This window comes from Grammomys surdaster, unplaced genomic scaffold (genome assembly GCF_004785775.1).
Source record: "Grammomys surdaster isolate TR1022 unplaced genomic scaffold, NIH_TR_1.0 126531, whole genome shotgun sequence".
Classification (NCBI taxonomy): Eukaryota; Metazoa; Chordata; class Mammalia; order Rodentia; family Muridae; genus Grammomys; species Grammomys surdaster.
Genome location: NW_021621323.1, coordinates 10,598,028 through 10,622,206, shown reverse-complemented (window position 1 = coordinate 10,622,206; position 24,179 = coordinate 10,598,028). Strand labels below are relative to the sequence as shown.

Below are 24,179 nucleotides of genomic sequence, written 5' to 3'. Positions count from 1 at the left end.
TAGGTTAGAGTTTTTAAACTTCAGGAGTAAAAGGCGCCAATACCAGGTGCCAATAGCCCATATTTAAATGAGAACTCTTAGAAAATGTGTAGATTTGTGCTTAATCATAAAGTTAAGATTGGGTTTAGAAATTTTCATACCATTAGATAATATTCATGAAGTTGATGTTAACACCATCAGTTTTTGAGTATGTGGTCCATGCCAGAGCTGTTCTCCATCCATCCACATGAGGCCATGTCATCCTCAAGGCAGCGGATGAGGGAACTGAGGCACAGAGAGAAAGTCAAGAACTGGAAGATCACAGCTGGCCGGTAGATGAACTACGAATGGGGCTGGGGTCTAGGCTCCGCTCTCACTGCCGGCTGCTCCCTTCCTGTCTTTACTCTCATCACCGCTGGTACCCAGAAGATGCTGGAGGAGATTTGAGACTGTGAACCTCTCACTAGAAATGATTCATAGAGAGGTGTGTGATGATAAAGAAGACGCTATGTGAAAGTGTGACCTTTCCCTCATTGTCTTTGGTGGTGAGAGTTGTTAACAGCGTGGGTGGACAAGAAGCCAGGGGAAGGAGAGGAAGAAGTTGAGGAGTGTTCTAGCTTGAAGGCCAAGAGGGGGCGTTAACTAAATAGTGGCTTTAGAACAAGGAGTAGGTTTGTAGAGCATATACTTATGAGTTTTACTTAGGCGTTTTCTGTGTCTGCGTTTTTATGTCAAGAAAACAAAACAATAGCAATGAAATTGAGATCTAGAACCGAGTCGTCTATGTTACGAGCATCCTTTAGGTCCCTCCTTAAACATGGGCTCATGGCGCCTCACAAAGTCTCCTCACCGACCTGTGAATCTTCGAGGACCGTGACCATTCATGTGTGATCATGAGAAATAAACGCGCTGCCCATGATGAAGCCAGAAGTAGAATTGACAGTATAGTCACTTACTCCTGGCTAATATGTGTGCTTGGCACATGCTTTGTGTCAAATCCTCACTACAAAACTGAGGACCTTGTCATGATGTTCCCGTGTTTCCCATGAAGGACCTGTGGCACAGAGCTGTTCTTTGGTTGTTTGTAGGGCCAAACTTGAGCAATCGGGAAAGCTTGGATTCGGGGACAGGCGTCTCTGACTCTAGAGACAGGACCCAACCCATGAGCTAATACTCCTCTTCAAGGGGCCCTGCGAGGAATTCCAGTAAACTACCTTGAGAACTGAGAACGCTTGTTATGCTTTGGGCTAGTGTAAATGGCTAGCCTTCAGGGATGGCTTAGATAGTAGATGCTAAGGCTGTTTGAAGGTTGTCATCTGGTCCATTCAACACACAACCATGCCGTATGGTTTTGAAAATTCCCAGGGAGCATTTGTCACTTGAGTGTTTCACATAGCACTTTTTTTTTGCTTGTTATTTTAAAGGGGATCTTTATTGATCACTTCTAAAGTGGCCTCCAGTACTAGTGCTGATAAGTAAGTTAATCAAATAGCTGTGCACCTAGACATTTTACCATGCTTGCATTCTTTGGTAAATGAAGCCTACAGGGGCCAGGCATTTACACACACACAACTCTTGTAAAGAGTGGTTTTTCCGCACAGCCAGTGATTGTGTTGTAGGATGCAGGACTTCACCTTCAGCAGCTACTGCTGGGTTTTTCTGGTGTCATCACATTAAAGTAAATAAGAGGATTTAATTTAATAGCAGTGGGAATCGTGGTTGTTCCAGGGGCACTGCAGCAGTGGCTTCTTTAAGATGCGAAGAAACCTTTTTAAAGGAGGTATTTCTTAAGACCGGTCTTTTCTCTCTCACAAGGAAATTTCCTCCTCTTCTATCTTCTTCTCTTCCTTCACTTTCCCCTCCTTTTCCCTCCCCTTTCTCCTTCTCATTTGCCATATATATATATATATATATATATATATATATATATATATATATGCACACACGCGCACACACACATACATATGTATGTATAGGTAAACTCAGGGGGAAACCCATAACAGAACAGAAAAATAAAGAAAAAGTACCTAGATTTCTGCCATTCAGACATAGAAGTTTCCCTTGCGTCTACCTGTCTTAGAAGCTACTCATGAACTCATAGAATTACTCTCTACTAATCACTTTGTTTTTATTCAAAATTCCATGTGCTTATTTTCATTTGTGAATAAATATAGACCCATATCTCAGCTCTATGTGCTGAATGTCAGCTAGTTATGACTACGTTTAATCTTCCCTTTGGCTGTTAGGGAATTTGATTAGTTTTAACTAATGCCTCAATGAAGCCACGTCGAAATGAATTTAGAACCTATTTTTGTCCATGTGGCTTACTGTTTCCTATCTCTTGATTTATTTGTTCGTTTTCATTTTAAGACAGGGTCTTTTTATGTACGTAGCCCAGGCTGGCCCAGATTTATATTCTTCCTGCCTTGCCTTCTTGAAATATTGGCATTATAGGCTTAGATTCTCACCTCTGATTCCCTCAAGTACTCTGAATAAATGATTCAAAGCTACTTCATGCAAAATGTAGGCCATCTCTCCATTTCTTGACGGTTGCACAATTGAGGTCTACTGTATTATGCAGACAGCTAGGTCCTTAACAAGAGAAATGCCTCTCATCCTTTGGCTCTCTCTCTGTACATCTTAGGAAAGCCGGGCTGGGAAAGGTCCTTTGACCTTGGTAGAATGGGACAGTAACTGGAAACACATCTTAATTCCAAGTCAGTGAGAAGAAACCTGTTGTTACAGTGACCCCTGAGTCAACCCAACAGTTTAGAGTTGGACAAGTTTTCTACCACGGGCTTGTGGGACTGTGTGTATTGCTCTTTGTCTGAATTCAGCATAGCATGATTAGCTGGAAGTATGGTCAAAGATATTTGATTCACTTGTTGAAATGATTTTGTAGATAATGAATTTGAGGCTCAACTAGCAAAGCAGATTGTTGTTGTTGTTGTTGTTACTAAAAGGACATGAGTGGGGGTGGAGAGTTAGCTTAGCAGTTACAAGCAGTGCTGTTCTTCCAGAGGGCCTGGGTTGGATTCCCAGAGCCACATGGTACCTCACAACCATTATAGTTCCAGTTTCAAAAGATCTAGTGTCCTCTTCTGGCCTTTGGGCACCAGGCATGTGCGTGGTTACATGTAAGCAAAGCACCCATACATGTTGTCTATATGTATTTTGAAGGAAACACATCTTAACGTAAGATGATTTAAGAAAATAACTCAAGAGGTATTTGTAGAGCCTTTGAACAAGTTTATTACTGCAAATTAACTGGGACCCACTCCTGGTTTTTTATTTTGTTTTGATGGCACCCTGTGATGGTATCCAAGCCGACTAGAGCTGAGTATTCAGAACCTCAGGAGGGAAAACAGATGTCACTTCCTTCTTGTGACCTGCCTGGGGTCTCACGCTAGGCATCTTCAGTGCTTGATCCCAAACCAGCTCCAGCCACTTGTCAGTTCTGTGAGCATATAAGCTGTTTGTTTCTACTTACTGCTCACGAATACAAAAATGTTTGATATCCTAAAATGGTTGGGGATATAGGAAAAATTACTACTTAAAAAAAATAGTGTAACTTAGTTACTGTTGATGTAAAAAGAAAAAAAGAAAGACTTGGTCAGGATCCATGCCAAGAAATCACAATACTTCTGGGAATAAAGTGCCAGCTTTGGTCTATGAACTAGATTGAGGTCTGAAGGTGTTTGGTTTTATGTCTCCCATACTGTTTAATGAATAATATGAAGTTGGAATGGAGAGATAGCTCAACTGAGTCAAGAGCACTTGGTGCTCTTTCGGAGGATCTGGGTTTGGTACCTAGCACCACATGGCAGATTACAACTCTCTATGACTATAGTTCCAGGGGATCTGATGCTCTGATCAGATGTAGGCAGGCACATGGTACACAGACACACACACACAGGCAAAACACTCATAAAATAAAAATTAATTTAAAAAAAGTATAAACAGTAAAGCTGAGATACAAGTTTAAACTAATTAGGCTCCACGAGGGGCATATCCAACTGTAGTAATTACAGACTCTGTGTTTCAAAAGAAGACCTCTCTCAATCTGCCTGGGACTCTGCAAGCAGGAGAGGAACTGTGGAGCCATGGTGCCGATGAGGAGACAGCTCAGCGTGCAGGCACATCTGGACTGTTCTCATTCTAGCTGGTTATTTTAGTAGTCCTTAGATGAACTCAGTGGTGTGGAGGCAGTGTGAAACCTGAAAAATAATAGCTGCTTACGAAAACCGTTTCAAAGGCTTTAAAAACTTTAAGTTCTGCTAACTCATGGTGGGAAGGAAAAACTAGGTGAGGTTGGGCTGGACACCATGTTTGTTTGTTTGTTTGTTTGTTTTAATTTATTTATTTCCATTTCGTGTTCATTGGTGTTTTACCTGCATGTATGTTATATCTGTGTGAAGGTGTCAGATCCTCTGAGACTGGAGTTACAGACAGTTGTGAACTGCCATGTGAGTGCTGGGAATTGAGCCCAGGTCCTCTGGAAGAGCCAGTGCAGTGCTCTTAACCGCTAAGCCATCTCTCTAACACCCGCTGTGTGTCTTGAATCACTTCTTTCTTTGAGCTGTTTTCTTATCTGCAAAGGGGTCACAGCAAAGGGCTGTTACACGGACTAAGGAAGGCACAGTCCAGCCCGAATGCTTTACTATTTAAAAGCCCCCTGAACTCTTGGGTACCTGATATTTGAACCAGCCACAGAAGGAACCCCTTCTGTTTTGTCGTCCCTCCCACACACATTACTTCAGCCATGTTTTGTGAGATGGAGGTTTTCTATGCTCTGGAGGGGAAACCCAAAGTCGGTTAGAGGAGAAAAGCAGAGGTGTGTGGAGTGGGGTACGGACCATCTGCATTAGGGGCAAGTCTTAGGAGGGAAGTGCAGGCAACCACGTCAGGCAAGACACCTGCAGCCAACCTGATTCCATCTAACTGCTGGATGGAAAGGTCCCCTGCACACTCTTCCTGCCCCCCCCCCAGGCAAGTGCCAGAGTTCCTACCTTGCCCCGTGCTTAGCTTTCTGGGGAAAACATTTTGGTATCTCCATCCCAGGGAGTGAGCCACATGATCCTTTTACTCTCGGAGAACATGTCCAGAAGAGGTTTCCCTTGTAGCTGTCCTTTCTTTTTATTTTTAAATTTAATTGATCTTTTTTTTTTTTTTTTTAGTGAAAAGACAAGGAATTTCTTTATTTAGTTGGTCGGATCAGTAGATTTTTTTGTTTGGTTGGGTTTTTTTTTTAATTGGTTCACTTTTTACTGAGTTGCTCATACAACAAGATTTTACCCATTCACAGTACCCCATTTCTGGGAGTAGGGTTCAGTAGTATACTCAGGATTTCAAAGCTATCAACACAGTCAGTAGTTATAGAACATTCTCACCACCTCAAAAAGTAACCTGTGCTTTTCAGCACCCACCCCCCCTTAACTCTGCCTCCCTCAGCACCCACCCCAGGCCTGAACTCTGATCTCTTTTTTTTGCCTCCTTGCCAATTCCATTATTTTAGTGTGAATACAAATCTATATATCAAGAGTTGATATCAGAAGAACTGTCACTTTTGCCTCTTTCTCGATGTTTGGCTTGGGCTGCTAACCCCCACCCCACTTCAGCCCATACTTGGTCATCTGAGGCAAAGCAGATCGGGGGGGCGAAGAGGCAGTGATAATCCACACTACATATTTGATAAAGCTTTCATGGTCCTTTTGGAAAGCTGGGAAAGCTGGGATCTAACATCTGGTGTCTCAGTGGACGGTGCAGTGTGTCGCCTTCAAGCTGCCCTGGATGGGTGACCTGATATCGTGCGAGCAGGAGACGTCTGCCAGTCCCGGTGCAGACTATAGTCTTCAGCTCTTTCTTCATCTGGTTGGGTCGGTGGTTCAGTGCTGCTCAGGTTTTTGAATGTTGGTTGGTTTTTGTTTTGTTTTGTTTAATTTTTGAAGCTTGTCTAGGGTCACGTGAGTTGGTTCTAGCTTGCCGAGGGCACAGGGTGCTCGGTCCTGGGGATGGGGGTGGGTCCAGCTGAATTCCATCATGGGAGAGTCCGCCCCACCCTGACCCCAAAGTGTCTCCAGTTTGCCCTTCTCATGGCCCTGCACTCCAGCAGCTGTGGGGGAACCCTGCTGCCTGCTTTCCCTCCCGGTTGGGTCTCAGACCCAATGTGCCTCTCATTTGAAACCGTTGGTGCGCTCGGCGAGAAGCCACTGCCAAGGAACCAGTCCTCAGATTTTCACAAGCGGGTTGAGCCTTTGGGAGCTAGCTACTTATTTTCTAGGCCTAGAGAATCCTGGTTTAAACCCCAGACGTGTTCACTACGTGCATAAAACGATGTCTGGTTATGATGTTTTTCATTTGCGTATACAGTATACTTCCGGCATCAATCCCGATCACTCTGTCTCCCGCCACATATTTAACCTTCTATTTTCATGTCTTTAAAAAGAACATCTAGATTCCATTTATAAGAGAACATATGCTATCTGTCCTTCATAGTCTGGCTTATTTCCTGTACTTAAATGATCTCTGGTTATGTCTGGCTTTCCTGAAAATGGTGTAATTTCATTCTTTATGACCGAGTAATATTCCTTTGTGTGTATGCATGCCACGTTTTCGTCAGCCACTTGGCTGCTAGCTTAATTCCATCATGTGTCTGTTGTGAATCACAACATGGTTGTGCTCTGCCTCTGGATACATTGGAAGACACCCAAAGGAGACATAGCTGGATTACATTATGGTTTTAATTTTCAATTTTGGACCTAGTCTTGTGTGTCCCGATTGTTACCATTTTGTCTAAGCTCTGCCCCACAGTTACCTGGCAACAGCCAGGGCTGCTCCGCCCCACAGTTTCCTGGCAACAGCCAGATATGCCTGACTCACTATAAAAGGGGCTGCTTGTCCCCTTCTCGTTCTTTTGCTCCTCTCTTGCTCTGTCCTCTCCTCCCTTTCCCCCCTCACCACGTGAGAGAAGTTTATTGGGGGTGGGCAAAAGGGGGCGACTGAGATGAAGGGAGAAAAGAGAGAAGAGAGAGAGAGCGAGGCTCAAAAGGGTCTGCCTTTTATTTAGGCTGTGATGTAACTGCTTGCAGGTAAACATGGGAGATAAACCAAATGGACGCTGGGAATGTATGGCGATTGCCATGGCAACAGATGTGCGGGTCCCTGGCGCCCCTATGGGTGATGTCACCGCCGTCTCTGGGTTCAGAGGCGATCTGCAAAGCTGCTTCCTGATACCAACAACAATGACAGAACATAGACCCCAGGGTGTTTGCCTTAACAAGCAGCTTGCCACTTGCCCTGGAGTACACAGGAAGGCAGGAGAAAATTATCACTAAACAGAAAGGTGTTTCTATAACAGGAGTCTGTGAGCGGCTTTGTTCCTCACTGAAGAAAGAAGAGCCAAAGGAAATGGGGCTTCAGTTGCTTCAAGAATTTGGGTTGGGAGAATTACTTCAGAGGGAGAGGTTAATAGCATTGGAGAGGTTTATGAAAGGCAAGCATAGAACCTGATTATCTAAAGGTTTTAAAGCCCAGTGCTCGTCTGAAGCAATTGAAATGGTCACCTGGAGGGACCTGGGACTTAGAATGCAGCTGCTGCCCTTGCCCCTGCCCCCTGCCCTTGCCCCTGCCCCCTGCCCTTTCATTTCTCACCTTGATGAGGAGCACCCTGACCCTAGAGGTCCTTGAAGAGATAATATTCATTCTTGAGGGGGAAAATAACTAGGCCAGCATAGAGATTATGCTACATAATGAGTCTCCTGTGCATTATTACAGAACTGTCACACACGCAAACACACACACACACACACACCATTCTCAATTATGACAATTTCTGCTGAGGGATAATCTTAGGAACATGAGTTGCCTACAGCCACTGAGGTTACTGATCCTACGTGCCTTTGCTTTGTCTCGGCCTAACTCTGTGGCACCTCAGGATTGGTAACTGAGCCAATGGTGCTTCAACCACACAGTGAGGTGACAAGAATCCTAAATGCAGATTTTTCTGAGGTGAGCCCTGAAGAGTGTTAGGCACACAGGAAACAGTTTAAGGAAAGCCAAATGCATGTATGTTAGCAGCCAGATAACATTTTCCCTCAGGTGTCAGTGAGATGCCTCCTGTTGACTCCTCTGTTTGGTACTTTGCTGCGTGAGGCTAATGATAGAACCATACATAAAAGAAGTGATTTGGCTGATAACCTGAAGTTAGATTGGGGTCCTGGGTTGCTGGAAGTCTAATAAGATTATGAGGAATGCACCTAGAGAAAAACAGTTAAGAACACTGGGTCTTGCTGTCAACATTTTGGCTGATAACAAATTGAATGATTTCATTTTTCCAAAAGGAAAAGATCTAGACTTCGAGTCCCATGATTCTTGCTTAATGTTGGCTTTTCATCTCCTGGCTCTTGTAGTGTGTATACCTCTAGAATCTAGAGTCTAAAGCAAAGCAAAATACCATTGCCCTGTGAGGTTGTAACCTAGTAAACTGAGGGAAGCAGGCAGTTCACACCACGGGTTTTCCAGCTCAGCACCATTCAGGCAAAGCTGTCAAAGAAAATTTACAGTTGGTTACCTTACAAGCAGGTCTGTTGCTTCCGAATCCTACCAGACAAAGGCTGCTTTTGTTCGCCAATTACTTGGTGTTTCAGAGCTAAGAGGTTTTGTGCAGAATGAAAGGGGGGCATCGCAGCCCTTTCCCCAGTGTCAATGAGTTCTAGAACTTAGTAGACTTGGAAAAGTTCAACCATGAACACTCTGTTGGCAACTGTCTACATAAACAGTACTAAGACGGGACTTTACTGAATGAGATGTAGTTCATTTCAAATCCCTTCCAGATTCTACTTTCTCGCTCTTTATAGAAAAGCCTTGTCACTTAATTACATTTGAAGTCCCTGAATTGAGGTAGATGTGTTAATTTGGGTAGGTGTTTCCAAAGCATCAATTTAAATGTTGGAATTGTAGTTATCAGTAGCTGTCTTGTGACTGGCCAAGACAAATTAGACTTTATGTGTTTCCGTGTGTGTGTGTGTGTGTGTGTGTGTGTGTGTGTGTGTGTTGTTCTTTTGGGTGGGTGTCTTTTTTTTTTTCTAAGGATAAGTTAGGAGAGTTGGGATGGGGAGGACCTGAGAGGAGTTAGGGAGAGAGAGAGGATGATCAAAATATATTGTATGAAATTCTCAAAGAATAAATAAGAACATAAAAAAGAGGCAGTTATCAAACACAAAGAGCACCGTATATAACACTAGAAATAGTATTTGACCTGCTTGTCTACACTGATTCTAAATGGAGTAACAAGTACATAATGTACTTCTTTATGACAGAGTCCAAAAGGCTTTAAGAGTAGGAAGTGGGTGCATGCTTGTTTTCTGTTTGAAGGAGTAGTGAGTGGAGCTGATGTACCTTGGTCCCCACAACCTTAGGAGGCTCCTTGGCATATTTTTCACATTGTAACGGGAAGGCGTGATGGGGGGGAGGGGCGATTAGCGACTCTGCATCTGGAGCCAGGCACAACTTCTGACTTCTGTCCTGCTCCTGATAATCAGGAGTCACGTGCTTGTTTGCAGTTTCCCAGAGAAGCCCGTGATGTATTCAGAATGCAGATGTCAGCTATGCTTCCTTGACTGAAAAGGGAACAGGTTAGGGGGAGGAGCCGGCTCCAGGGTTCCACCTCATCTCCACCGTGTCCTCAGCCCCAGTGCCTGTCAGGGTCCCTCTGCCAATTGGAACCACTTACCTCCTCATTTTCATTTCACCCTTTCGGCTCGGAAGAGTGCATATTTAGCCATCAGTTCATTTTGTGTGGTCCAAGTTATAAAATGCCCCCGCTGGTTTTTCCATACGAAAAGCATGTTTTTCATTTGTGGAAACTTATATAATTTTTTCCTCTCTCTCTCTCTCTCTCTCTCTCTCTCTCTCTCTCTCTCTCTCTCTTTCTCCCCTTTGTGCTGCTTTAAATTAAAAGCAAATGTATTTCCCTCCCCTTCATTCTGGCTCTCCTGCCCCCCCCCTTTGCATGTTCCAATTACAGAGTTGTGAAAATAAGTCATCTTTCGGCTTTTGTTACTTTAAAACAGCTATCTGTGATGTCAGAGTCAATACTAAAAGCACTAAGAATGCTGGCAGAACTCAGTGCAGCTGCAGTCCAACATGATGCTGGAAATGGGGTTGAGAGCATAAAGGCTTTCCATATTCCCAGGGCGCACAACTGCTCGCGGCCTTGGCTTTGATCTCTTCAAAGGCTGCTGCCTCCTCCTAGACGGGGAGACTTGGCTGCCACTCGCTTGCATTGAAAAAAGGCAGAGGTCTCTATTCAGGCAGAAATCAATCACTGTGCAGAAACAATTATGTGTAATTCAACCATCATGAAAACAGGACGAGATTACCGGGTTTGTTACCTGAGTGACTGTGTGGAGACAGGGGAGCAGAGAACACTGGAGTCCTGCTGACATGCCACATCTCGATGACAATTATAGACACATGAATGATGTGGCGGGTGGGGGAGGCCCAATGACAAATGCTGGTCACGCTGTCCAGCAGAGCAGAAAATGAGGTTACAATTGGGAGATAATGTTTGCATATGTAGCCATATTTCAGCAAGCTGAACAACCTCAGGGACTAGACCCTTAAAAACTCCTGGGAATATCTGTATGCATCTGTATGTGTTCTAGCATGCGACTTCACGATAAGGCAGAATCAAAGATCAAAATAATCCAAATAATTTAGGATTGTGCCAGATGAGAAGAAAGAAACTTTAACTTTGGGCTGTTGTATTAGCTCATTTGGAGTGTACTGTGCCGGTGCAATTTCCAATCTACTACGTGGGTCTGTCTTTAGACATATGGTTCAAGAATAACGTTTTGTTTTTGAATCTGCCAATCTGCCTTAGCATTTGCTCATTGGTGTGAACCCTTTGGAAAGTGATTTTTGTCAGTACGGTTGTACCGTCTTCCCTTGTTTTCAGGTGTTGTTTTTTTAATAAAGCAACCTTGTGAAAAACCTCTAAATTTCCTTTCATTGTGAACAAAAACAAGGCTGGTTTTCTGCATAGGAAATAACTTCTTGCCTTCAGTAGAGGCCTATTTAATCTCAGCAGCCCTGGCACACAAAGCTGTCAAGGTATTTATTTATTTATTTATTTATTTATTTATTTATTTTAACTCGCTCTTGATACCTAACAAAAGCGTGGGAGCCACCTCACACTTTGCTAGCTAGCTGAGGCGTGCGGCATGTGGGGAGTAGGGGGGGGGTGGGGGAGGACAGCTCAAAATAAAATGAAAAACCTGGATAGCTGATTATAAAACTTGGTATTGCTGCTGCGCAGTTTGATACCCAAGCCCTGGGTTTACCTTTTATGCCGCTCCAGCTTAGACATCAGAGGCACGAGAGCTGCTTTGAGTTACAGATCTTCAAACAATAAGTCAGAACAACAACAAAAAAAAATCAATCCCCCTCCGGTCCCTGGGTACAGTTATGGAAAGATAAAAGAGAAAAGTGAAGTTATGCTAAAGCAGATACAGAGGAAGAGAGCAGATAGGCTGGGGAGAAAAACATGGAGGACAAGTCTGAGCTGAAGTGGGCCTCTCGTGAGCAGACATCAATGGACTTTTATCTTATCACAGAGTTTGAGGGTCGGTTGCCAGGTCCCTTCAGACTGGATCCAGCCTGATCCCAGGCTGCCTGGAGGGAACATTGGCTTCTATAAAGTTGCGTTCCCCCATCTTAAATACAATCAACCTGGAATGATGTTGCCTTCCATCCAGTGCATAAATCTCGCCACTGACTTCAGCAGTGAATTAGAGGTTTTGATAATCCCTTGATATTTTGAATATAAATCGAGGGGAGTAGGTCTGTGTGTTTTGTGTGCGTGGTTTGTTTATTTATTTATTTATTTATTTTTGAGACATGGTTTCTCTGTGTAGCCCTGGCTGTCCTGGAACTTACTCTGTAGACCAGGCTGGCCTCGAACTCAGCAATCCGCCTGCCTCTGCCTCCCAAGTGCTGGGATTAAAGGCGTGTGCCACCACTGCCCTTGTGTGCGTGTTTAGTGAAGACTGAGGGTCACATGAAATGTCAGGCAAATCTCTGCACTGTGTGTGCATTCTGTGGCCAGGATTCTAATAGCCGGAAAGTCCCGTGCGTTCTTTTGGAGGTAAGACATCTGTGTGTGCCCTGTTTCTTGTGGCTAATATCGGGTGTATCTGGAAAATAGTCATCAGCACTTTGGCCAGTATTTTGATACATGAGCCAGAATATATTTTGATGAGTCCAAGACGGTAAAAAAACAAAACAAAACCAAAACCAAAAAGGCTCACATTTTAAGGACAGTCTTCTAAAGTAGCATCCATTTTACGTATTAGCTAAGACACAGTGCGTTTTATTTGATTTCCCGAGGGTTCCTAGATGGTCCCCAGCCTCCATCCTCATCCTCCTTTCTCCTCAGAGAAGAGCAGTGATCTGAGTTACCATGGGCACGGGCAGGGTGGGGCTCTGGCCTGGCATCCACCTCTTTAGCTACTGTCCTGCCCACCCCGTGGGAGCCCAGGGAAGGAGTGGCACGTCTCACAGCCCTTCAGGATTTTGGTTTCAGGTTTTACAGGAGCAAAGGAAGTCATCTTGGCACTGTGAGAGGCAGCTATTTAAGGAACTGGGTGCTATATATAACTATAGTTAATCATTTGACTAAAGCCAGCCCAGCTTTCATTTGCATAGCTCAGATGACTCACTGTTTTGAAAACTAAATAAACTCAAATGGAAAACAACCGCACACTGTCTGCTGCAACTTTTATTTCCTACTGTGGAGTTAATGAGCAGAACCAGGGGCAGAGCCATTTCCATACGTCTAAGGCTTCTTCTTTTTCTTTCTTTCTTTTTTTTTTTAAAGAAGCATTAATGAGTGTTCTTTAGAGTAAACACTGAAGCTTAGCTGTATGTGCCCTGGGCCTGGAGAAGAGAGGTGTGATTATTTCTGGTTTCTTAAAAGGAAGCCGAGATGGGGCAATCTCAGGCTGTATTTTTAGGTCTTTGTCCTCCGACTCTCCTTCAGGCTGGCTTCAGCCAGCATTTCCACGCCAGTCTCTTACCATTTCCTATCAGTAATCCCTTCTTGTTACCCTTCCAGACCGCTCACAGGATGTTGTTGTAAGTGGCTTCGCGTTGACCTGCAAGGAAGGAAGTGAGGCAAGGCGCTATGCCTGGTGCTGTGGGTGCAGCAAGCTCCCTTCTGTCCTTGCTTGGAAGGACCTTCAAATTCCCCACACTGCGAGCCCTAAATATTAAGTGGTGTCTCCAAAGGGGATGGGAAGCTTCCACCGTCTCCAAAGGGGTCCTGAACCACCTCTGATGACTACTAACTAAAAGCATTCTTCAAGGTACTACAAAACCCAACTCCTCGTTCCAACCAAATTGCTATTCTTCAGTCTCCTTTCAGTAGAAACATGCAGGTCACCCCTGTGCTTGTGTGCACATGCGTGTGCTTGTGTGCACATTCGTGTGCGTGTGTGCATGTGTGCGTGTGCGTTCATATATAAATGCAGTATTTAAAGCTCAGGAGACAGACTGCCAACACTCAGGTAGATTAAGGTGAGAGAACATCCTTAGTACTTAGATGCCAGCACGTGCTAGTTAGTGCTGTTGGAAAACTCAATCCTGTTTGCCATACAATTAAAAAGACTCAGTTTCTGTTATGTACACTCTTTTTAAAAAAAGAAATTATCACTTTAAAAAATTACCGTGTGCACGCGAATTTGCGCTTGCACACTTGCTTCCCATTGTGTGCACCGTGTGTGTGAAGGGCCCACAGAGATCAGAGGAGGGGTTGGGCTGGGAGCTAGAGCTGCTGCTGTTGTGAGCCACTCATTGCAGGTTCTGGGAACTGAACCTGGGTCCTCGGCACGAGCATCAAGCACTCTTAACCAATTTAACCAACGACATATCGTACCCCTCAGCCCATTACTGGCTCTTTTTTTTTTTTTGGAGATATACTATCATTTATTTTTGTTTGCTTGACATCTGGATTTCCATATTTGACCTGTTTCCAGAGTAGAGCCTAGGGTGAGGACGGAAGCGTGGAGTCCAGCATGTACCATCTAAGCCTGTATTTCTGTTGAAGAAGAAAGATCAGATTGGGGGTTGTGTTCCTAGGGGCTGCATGGTCACAGGGGGATATGTGTACCCCCACATGTGTTAAACTCTTAGGGTTCAATAATTTGGATTTAGGGAGGCAGAACCATTCTTTATATTTTCTTTCTGCCTTTTCATACACCCAGGGGAAATTATATATATATATATATTTTTTTTTTTCAGCAGAAAATAGTTCTTCAATTACACAAGTGTTATATTTTTGCATGTTATGTGTAGAGGGGTATATTCTATAAGACAAGGTTAAATTTCTATTCAGAGTCTATCCCTGTGTGGTTGACTAGCCTCTGCGATAGTTAAAAAGAAAAATGTCTTCAGGTTTTTGAACAACAAGTAACATAGGAATTTAAGGTCTAAAACGTACCCTCAGGGTCTGGCAGGGTCTGGCAGATGTCACAAGCAGAAAAGGAGGTCACAGGTTTTCAGTCTTCTGAAATAAAACCCTGCCTGGACCTGAAGTTTAGCCTAAGCGCCAGCCCCCTCCTTCCTGTGGGGTCTCCCCTCCTTCCTCACAAGTCCCGCTCTCCCTGGAAGCTGCAGGGATTTGCTCAGGACCCTCATTACTGCTGTCATATATTCTCATTCTCATTCTCTCTCTCTCTCTCTCTCTCTCTCTCTCTCTCTCTCTCTCTCTCTCCCTCCCTCCCTCCCTCCCTCCCTCCCTCCCTCCTCCCTCTTCCCTTCCTCCAATAATGCACTTTAAATTCAAACTCTTGCAGTATAAATGTAGCCTGGTGATATTTAAACTCTGATTTGGACCCTCTGTTTTCATGAGAAATCACCAACTTTAAGGATGTGTATTGTTTGTATTCTGAAAACCTTTTCTTTGTTTAGTTGCAAATTCTATCCTGCTTGGAGAATAGTTGCAATTGTTTAGGGGAGGGTAACCAACTTATACATTGATTAGTGTTGGAATCAACTTTGAAGTGTTTGAAATAAATAAAAGACTGTCTAAGATTTTTAACATAAAAGGTGGTTAGTATAATTTAAGCATCTATAGTTACAGCAAAGAAAGCCTCATTATTTCAAGGAGACACTTAGAGTTTTCATTGGTAACAATTTTTTCAGTGACTGTACACCTCTATAATAACTTCATAAAAATTATTGGAATTGAGTTCTCCTTTTGCCCTTGCATGTTTCAAGTTACATTATCATTCTTAAAATTTCACAAACTTAGTAGGGTTAATAAACAGTCATCAATACTGATGTTTTCTAAGCAAAAATATTACGAGTTTTATGAGGGTAAACGATCCTAGATTTTTAAACATTTATTATTCACGCACACTAAGAATGAAGTTTTCTGTATGCACCATGTAAACTATAACACTGGACTTATTATTGCAAGACCCAGAAGAGGCTGACGTCCAGCCCTAATGATGTGTACTGCACAGCACGTATAGTGAACATCATGTAGACTGCACAGCATGTGAACTGCACGGCATGTGAACTGCATAGCATGTAGACTGCACAGTCTTCCTAATGTGGGCAGGGCATTCAAATCTGCAATTGTTCTATAGCAAGGGACCTAATGCTGTTTTTATTAAAAGGAAATTTGAGGAGGTGGTTGCTGTTTCATTAGAAGTATTTGTACTGCCATCATGCTATGCAGAACATAGATGTTTTGGGGAAAGACAATGGAAACCCACCCACCCCCAGTCCTTTGCTTTGCTTTTCGGATGCCTGGTTGAATACCCAGGGGACTTACTTGTAAAAGTTTGGGAGTCTTATTCAATGGAGGGACAAAGTAGAGATTTGTCAATAAATTGGAACTTTTAAAGCCAGTATCAAATAGAGATTTAATAGGTGAGACTTCTATGGTTTCTAAGTGTTGGGTTCTGTATCAGAAACGATGAATCCTGATTCATAACTTAAAACTTTCACTACAATAATCTCAAAAGTCTGCAATTAAATTTGGAATCTTCCCCTGTCCTTGTTGACCAGGCTTCGCTTTCTTTTCCTACTTGAAATCCAGCATCTGGAGGATTCGCCTCTTTCCGAACCACATCCCAACCTTGCGTTGGCCATTTGTGTTGCTTCCAGGCAAACTGAGGCCAGTTTGTGTTTATCTGACCTGTTTGGCCATTTCATGAACAATTTTCTTTAGGCTGAGTAAGACCAAGTTGGCTTCAAGGATTTTTAATTACATTGTTTGATGTATGTTCCCATCTGGGCAGGGTCCAAGAAGTGAGTGGAGACAAAATATAAAGATTCCTTGGAGCCAGTGACTAGGGGTAGGGGTGGAGTGGGGTGGGGGTGGGGGAGTGCAGAGAAGGGGGAGGAGAGCAGAGGCAGGAACAACCATCCTGAGAAGCCAAGCAGGTCACCCCTGAAGGACTGAAGGAGTAGCCTAATTACCTACACTAGGTGGCTGGAGGAGGCCCACAAGTCTCCACTTGCCTAAAACCCTCCCTCCTGCTGGCAGTCCATTGAAGTGTCACTCAGCAGGCCTACTCCCCACCCCTTGCCCCAAGGTTCCAAAGTTCCATTCCCACTGGTCCAGGCTCTCCACAGAGTGGGGGTTGTTGCCTTACAGGCTCCCCACTCAACCTGCAAGATATACACAGTCTAACCTAATATCCCACCTGGTGGCAGCTTTACCCCCAATGAGGGAAGCCAACTCCACCAGTGGAAGCCAGGCGGGGAGTGGTCTGCATCCTTAGAGCTATCTACTCTGGAGTCCGTGTGAGTTGGAGACTGTTGTCCTCTGCTGCCCTGTACTGTTTGGACAGAACAAAGCTCAATCTTCTAAGGAGTAATGTTTGCTCCAAATCTTTTGCTGCTCTGGCAAGCTTCCGTGTGACACCATCTGTTTGGGCTCACTTGTGGCTGTCCTGAGCATTTGAGAGTAGATCTGATTCCCTCCAGGGCAAGGCTGGTGTCAAGCATCCCTCCCTCGTGGAGAGTTTAGAGTTCCCTTGATGCAGTTTCTGCCTTTTAGAATCTTAGTGGTCCCCTGACAACTGGACAACTATTAGAAGCGTCTCTTCGTCCGCCATGCTGGCGTTTGAGCACATTACCTCTCTGTGTCACACCATCCGGCTTGAAGTTTCCCTTCTCCAGGTCACTCGGTCGTTCTTAGCCATTTTGGGTCTTTCTGGATCAAGTGATCACAGTCAGTCATTCTCATCCTCTTGTCATGTGGGGCATCCGCATCCTCTGTAGCCATTGTGTCTCAGTGAGGCCGACAGCAGGTCCAGGGGGACAGCTCAGCAGGAGAGTCCCAGGTCAACTCCAGAATCCTGGATCTGCCTGTGGCTTGCAACACGACTTTGAATAACTTCACTGCCCAAGCTCCTGATTTTCTCCTGGAAAGAATGATGTCATCGTCTACTTCACAGAGCCATGTAAAGATAGGATGCGTGTACATAAATCGTCATGCTGCTTAGCACATTAGAGAAGCCAGGTAGTGTGCTTTGCTTGCACGTGTCTAGAAGTATTCAAATACATCTATGCCCATCAGCGCCATAAGGCTTCTGTCTTCTGCACGGGAGGCCAGTTCCTTTGGTGGCGGTCCTGTGCCCTGCTTCCTTACTCAAAGGTGTAAACCTTTGAGCTGTAAAGGTACTAAGCTGACCTGGATGAACTATGAGCTTTTTCCTAGCTTTCTTTCATTGCGATGCATTAGTTTAAGCAGGAGAATGGCGGTACAGGGAGAGAAGGGTGGCAGCCATCCCAGCTAGGTGCAGGACACTACATGTGGAGAAGTGTTTTCCCTGAGAGCAAAACAGGAGCAGGCCATGGGCCTTTATTCATAAACTTGCAGTTGACAGATAATGTAGAAATTGTGAGACCTGTACACCTCACTGCAAAAATGTGCCCTGAGACCCACTAGCGACAATAGATAAAATATGCTTGTCACGTGACTTGTCTAAACTTGAGATTTAAAATCATGTGATGAATGGCCCTTGAGGATATGTGATTAGGGGTTGTGGGTCCACACTAGGTAGATGGACATCTTGACTAGAGAAATACCCATGGAAGACTTCCCTGACACATTAGACAATAGGATGAGGTGATTTTTTTTTTTTTCAGTGTGAGAGGTTATGGACCTGCACTGGGCAGATGGCCATCACGACAAGACAAATACCAGGATCTTTAAAAAAGACTTCCCTCGCGTCACTGACAATAGAATGAGATGACTTTCCAAGGGGGGTAGTGTCCAGGCACAGACCATTCATGGTTGGGAGTCCTGTGAAACTTTCCTTAAGGATGGTACTGGAAGAGCTCTTTATGTAGGAAGCTAAACCTTCAGGTTCCTTTCAGCCCTGTGTTACTAATCTAAAAGACAATATATTTAGTGTGGAGGGATAAAACCTTCAAGGAAGGTTTCTCTTGGAGACAGAGCCCAAAGCCTGGGCCCATTCTGAGAGCATAAGTCAGCACCCTGCTGTGAAGAATGACTCCCCATGGAGGAACCCACTACTGCTTTACATTTCTCCTGTGATTATATTTTCATGGTAAAGTTTAAATGGAAGTCTGATAAACTTCCATTCAGAAGCCAATCTTTTTTTTTCCCCTCAAGACAGAGTTTCTCTGTGTAGCCCTGGCTGTCCTGGAACTCATGCTGTAGACCAGGCTGGCATCAATCCACCTGCCTCTGCCTCCCAAGTGCTGGGATTAAAGGCGTGAGCCACCAATGCTGGGCCAGAAGCCAGTCTTACTTGGGTCTCAGAGTGTGTTCCTCAAGTGCCTGGAAGTTGCCTGGAAGCTCCTTCTCGGGTCTTCTAAAAAGCTCTGTCGGTCGAAGACTGGAAATCGTGTTTTACTAAGCTGTCCAGGTCTTCCTGGTGCAGGCTAGTTTAGTAAGCATTGTGTGTGTGTGTTCTTCATGAAGGAATCTATGAGTCTTAAAGAAAGTTTGGAAGACAGGTCTAAGTTACTTACCCACTGTGTGTAGGGGTTGGAGTACACCATACTCAAAGTACAGGAGAATGAAAAAGAAGGAAGTATAATTGGTCCAAGGAGGAGAGGCTGTTGGAAGTTTGAGCTTTGAGAAGTAAGTACAGACTGGGATTTGAGGGGTCAGACATAGAATGACATCCCTGTCTTGACCGGATTGAGATTCAGTGCTAGATCCTAACAGCCAAATGACTCCATTCCCCATCCCGTGGAGTCAGAGTCAGGTCTTCTGGGACCCAAGAACCCAAGAACCTTACCCCATTTCTCCTTTGCATTAGTCTAACTTCCGCATTGTTGCGTGATTAGATCATCATGCAGATCATCACCTGTTTCAGAGTCTCTCTCTGTGTCTCTCTCTCTCTCTCTCTCTCTGTCTCTCTCTCTGTCTCTCTCTCTCTCTCTCTCTCTCTCTCTCTCTCTCTCTCTCGTGTGTGTGTGTGTGTGTGTGTAATCCATCTATCCTCAGTACTAAGATCACTGCACCCAACTTGTATGCAGGTTCGAGGGCCCCGAACTCAGGTCATTATCCTTAGAAAGCAAATAAGCACTTTCTTGACTGCTCCATCTCCTCAGCCCGTTCCTCTTCTATAAGCTTAAGAATTTTGGTCCCCTGCTTCTCAAGTGTCCCCAGCTGAAGGGAGAAATTCAATGGGTTGTGTTAGCTCCCTCTGAAATCCAAAGAGAAGTATCATGAAGCCATAGTTTGGAGGTGCTATCGTCAGAACTCAGCACTTTATGAAAGAGAAAGATTGGACTGCTGCTCGTTAAACAGACAGCAGTGCTACCCAGGATGTGGCGTAAGAGAGTCGAGTTTCTCTCCTAAATACTTACAGTTTGTCATTTGCACGCCAGGTGTACTAGGTACATTGTTCAGGGAACACACAATCTGATTAACCTGGTGTGTCTCCTCCCCCCTCCCGCCGTGTGAGTCAACAGATAGAGATGCTTCACTGTTGCGTGTCTACCCAGATGTGGCTAACATATACTGTAAGCATATTCTCATTTTACCGAACAATTACAATGATAAGGCCCGACCTTGTTACTATTCAATACTCAATACTTTGCTGTTGAAAATTTAGAATAAAGGAAACAACCACGTGACGCTTATTTGTCGTTTTGGTAAGGGGAGCATCCCAGTGGGAAGCTTTGTTGAGAGTTTTCTCAGAATTAAAAAGAAGCAATGTTTGACCTGGATTGTTTTCTCCTGCTCTTCTCCTGCTTGTAAACTACTGTGGTTTTTTTTTTATTTTTAAAACTGTTTTTAAAAGGTAAAACATGCAAAAGCCATGCAACGTGTACATAGTATGAGCCTCTGACTGCTCTTTACTAGATACGGCGGGACTTCGAGGTTCAGAGAAACGATGATTTAGTGATTTCTTTTCCCCCCTAAAATTACAAATATCTTTGGAATTGCAGTTTTCTTAGCACACAAGAGGTAAGGAGATGGAGGCAACTGGACACTGCTTCTTGGGAACAGGGAGGGTCTGTGATTTCTGTTAGTTGATTAGCTAATACAGGTTTTAATACAGACTAGGCACTGGACTAACAGGTGTATTTTACAGTAGAAATATCTGGAACTGATCAGAAGTATCATCAGAAAGTTGGGGACAAAGAAACAACTTCTCCATGTGCTCTGCTCCATCTCCTGAAGCAGTAGGCTGTGTGAGGAAGGGGGCAGGCGGGGGAGGGAGGGAGGGAGGGAGAGAGAGAGAGAGAGGGAGAGAGGGAGAGAGGGAGAGAGGGAGAGAGGGAGAGAGGGAGAGAGGGAGAGAGGGAGAGCGCAAACCTAGAAGGAAGGTGTCCTGGTTCAGCCCTAAGTATTAGGGAGAGTGTGAAACTGGCATCCAGTGGGCATGCTGGGTGTCCCTTTTCTGAAGCAAGAATGGCTCATGACTTGGGAAATGCCCTTTTATTTTATGTCATAATATTTATGTCTGATTGCTATAGCAACCATATATGATAGACATTTTGTGAGTTTCTTTTCCTCCTTTTGTTTTTCAATCTGTGCTAAAGAAACAATAGAGAAAACACAATTAGTCGTTCATACTAGGGCTCCTCTAGCAAACCGATCACCCTTCAATCCTCAATCCTTTTACTCTTGGCCAATAAACATCAACTTTCTATATGTTGTGATCTTGCTGTGTTAAGATAATAATCAAGAGGATGACAATAGCTATCCTTTCAATAAATACAGGTGCTGCATCCCAATCCTATATTTCTTTTACTAGTTGGTTTTTGCTTGCCTCTGTGGTGATGGCCACATAAGAAACTGCCATGAGTTACAGGCCAAAAGTTCCTATGGCAATCCAGCTGTGTAGGTCCTGCTTAGGACCTGAGACTCTTTGCTCACTGAGGTTGACACAGTCAGCTAAAAGGCTTCCTGACATTGCCACACACACTTGTGAAAGCTCTTTTTCAGTATTATGAAAACTCTGGAGTTGACTTCTTATATGCCTGTGCATATCAAATACTTAAATTTATGAATATTGGCCTTTAAGTTCTTGGAGGAATCAGAAGCACATATTTGAACCTAATTAAGGCCACTGGATGCACCAGAACCATTCACTGGGAAAACAGTAATAGTAGCTACTGCTTCTTATGCAGCCCTTCTTATGGAGAGCTTGTGTGTTCTCCACTGGAAGGCATGGCTCTTTTTTTCCCCCCTTCCCTTTCTCCCTCTTGCTCTGGGCTCTAAGGCATGGCTCTTGCTTGTGAGTTTTGATCATGAAAAAAATCTGATGAGTGTTAATACAGTTACAGTTAGAAGCCTTTTGATTTTAGAGTTTTGAATAAATTGTAATGCGTTCCAAGTTGTCTCATACGTAGATTACAGTAACCATCTTTTATAGATTACATTTTTTTCCCAGATTAACTGTGGTCTCTAGCTCCTGATGACAGTGAAGACTATACAGCCACATAACACTTATACTAACTAAATTGTGGGCCAGCCCCTAAAATTTTACTCCTAAACCATTAGAAAAATGTTCTTAAACTTTATATGGTGATGTTATGTTATGCAGCAGGTTATTTTTCTGTGAGACCTCAAAGTCATATGCATACCAACATGTGTCATGTAATTGGCATATAAGATCTTACGTAAATATCTTCTAGTTTATACAGTGAGTTCTGAAACATTCTAATGTGTGAGCATCTTACCTGCAATGGTAGGAAATTGAAAAGATATATAGCAGAGCTTCAAGGTAAGTGTCAGGGCCACAAGGAAATAATAGAGAAATGTACTTTCTAGTAAGGAATTTTAACTTGAATTCACTAGTAGCTGATAAGTCACCAAATTCCCCCCATAAATGTTACCTATGAAGCAGGTATGTCAAGCCATCAGTGTGCTTAGCCCATGTATCATATGGATTGCTATGTTCAAATAGTTCAGAACATAAAACACTGGGCCACGAGTCAAGTGTTACCAATCTTCAAAGGACAAATTGTAACCCACCGTATTCTCTGATAGCAGAGTCATTAATTTAGGAGAAAGCAATCAAAAGAACCCTTTTCTCAATGAAGAAAATTGTCCAAAGGTCCCCAAAGTCAAAGCAAATATTCAGGTCTGAATGACAATGAGAAAACTATGAATCAGAACCAGTGGTAAGCAAGGGGGTGCCTGGAGGGAAACATGCAGTCCTCTATGTTTAGCGTGGCAAATGAGAAAGGCCAGAGTCCAAATCTGCTAGATGAAAGGGAGTGGTGGGTGACAGGAGTGATTGCAGGCCCTTGCCAGCATCCTTTGCTGGGAGATGCTGGTCCCTGCTCCTAACCTTACTGAAGGTCTTTGATCTTGGCCAGAAAATATCATCCGTGTTCATGCAAATGAAAGACCTAGAAGGCACGCAAAAGGAATGGATGGCTCTGTCCAGAACCTGGAGCACAGTCGGCCTATGCTTTTGCTTGTCTTGGCCTTTTTTGTCAAGGGGGGGGTAACAAAGTCAAGTTTTTGTTCTTTTTTTTTTAAGGGTGTGGGTGTGTATGTGGGTGCGTCTGTCTGTCTTTGTGATGTGTGTATGTGTGTGTGTATGTATATATGTACATGCGTATGTCTGTCTTTGTGATGAGGGTGGGCTGTGGGCCGGTCTTGCCAGAGATCAAATTCAGGACCTCTCAGAGTCTCTGATGTGCTAGGCAAGTCCAGCTAGGCAAGCTAGGCTCTTCCAGTGAGATTCTCTTCCAAACCTAGGCCTAACCAGTGTAAGCAGATTCACTCTAGGACACAGATTCTCTAAGTCTCCTCTCTGAACTTCTGGGATCCCAGAGACAGTTTCAGGGGACCCATGAGATCAAAGCTGTCTTCACAACAGACATCTTTCTCCCTTCAATCTTCAGTGTTGACATTTGGACTGATGTTCAGAAAACAATGACCAGCCACACTGCTGGTGACTGAACGCCGATCATGGCAGTGGTCCCAGCTCTAAAATACTAGGGAACTCTATCACTGTGGACTCCCAAAGAAGTTTGTGTCACTTAACCAAGTCACAAAAGTTACCAGGTCCCTGAATACACATCCTTGTATTGTCCCGGTAAACACATGCATGGGCCTAACTTTGTTTTTTGTAAAAGTGATTGACAGGTCAAATATGGTTGTTTGGTAACTTTCTTATCAAAACTAAGTGAATGGAGCCTGTGGTTTTAAAGGATGCAGTTCTCACCAAGAATAAAATCCTGGCTCAAAGCACAAATTTATTAGCAAATGGCTTCTAACCCAGAGACTCACACCCCACCTCTCATGTGTAGTGGGTGCTCTGTGGCCTGACATTTGGCTCCTCTGCTATCTGTGAGGGAGTTGCCTGCTCCTAGACAAGGGTGCAATCACATATCTTTCCTCTGGGCCCCTAGATCCCAGAACCTTACAAAACACAGTTGCAGAGGTTAGAGTAAGACAGAAAGAGAATCACCTCACTGCATATTCCTACACTCCAGAAAAGGGAAGAAGCATATTAAACCACTTTAAAGCAAATTCTATGAAGGTAACATGTTCGAAAGGCAAATATTCACCCACTGTAAATGTCTGCCCTTCTCCTGCCTCTTTGGTGTGAGCTTCTGGAGTATAATTGGTCAGAAAGTTGGCACTGGGGCTTGAGAGCTGTTTCACAGTGCTGTAAGCTGTCAAGTATTCACAGAAAATTTGTGGTTAAAAAAATAATGACTTTTTTTTTTGCTCC

The 24,179-nt window shown here is 43.9% G+C and overlaps 1 protein-coding gene across 2 annotated transcripts in view; it reads left to right on the top strand.

Annotated features, from left to right (window-relative positions):
- Positions 1 to 24,179, top strand: part of Lef1 (lymphoid enhancer binding factor 1) — a 105,585-nt gene that overhangs the window by 16,128 nt on the left and 65,278 nt on the right. The gene's annotated exons all lie outside the window — the stretch shown is intronic.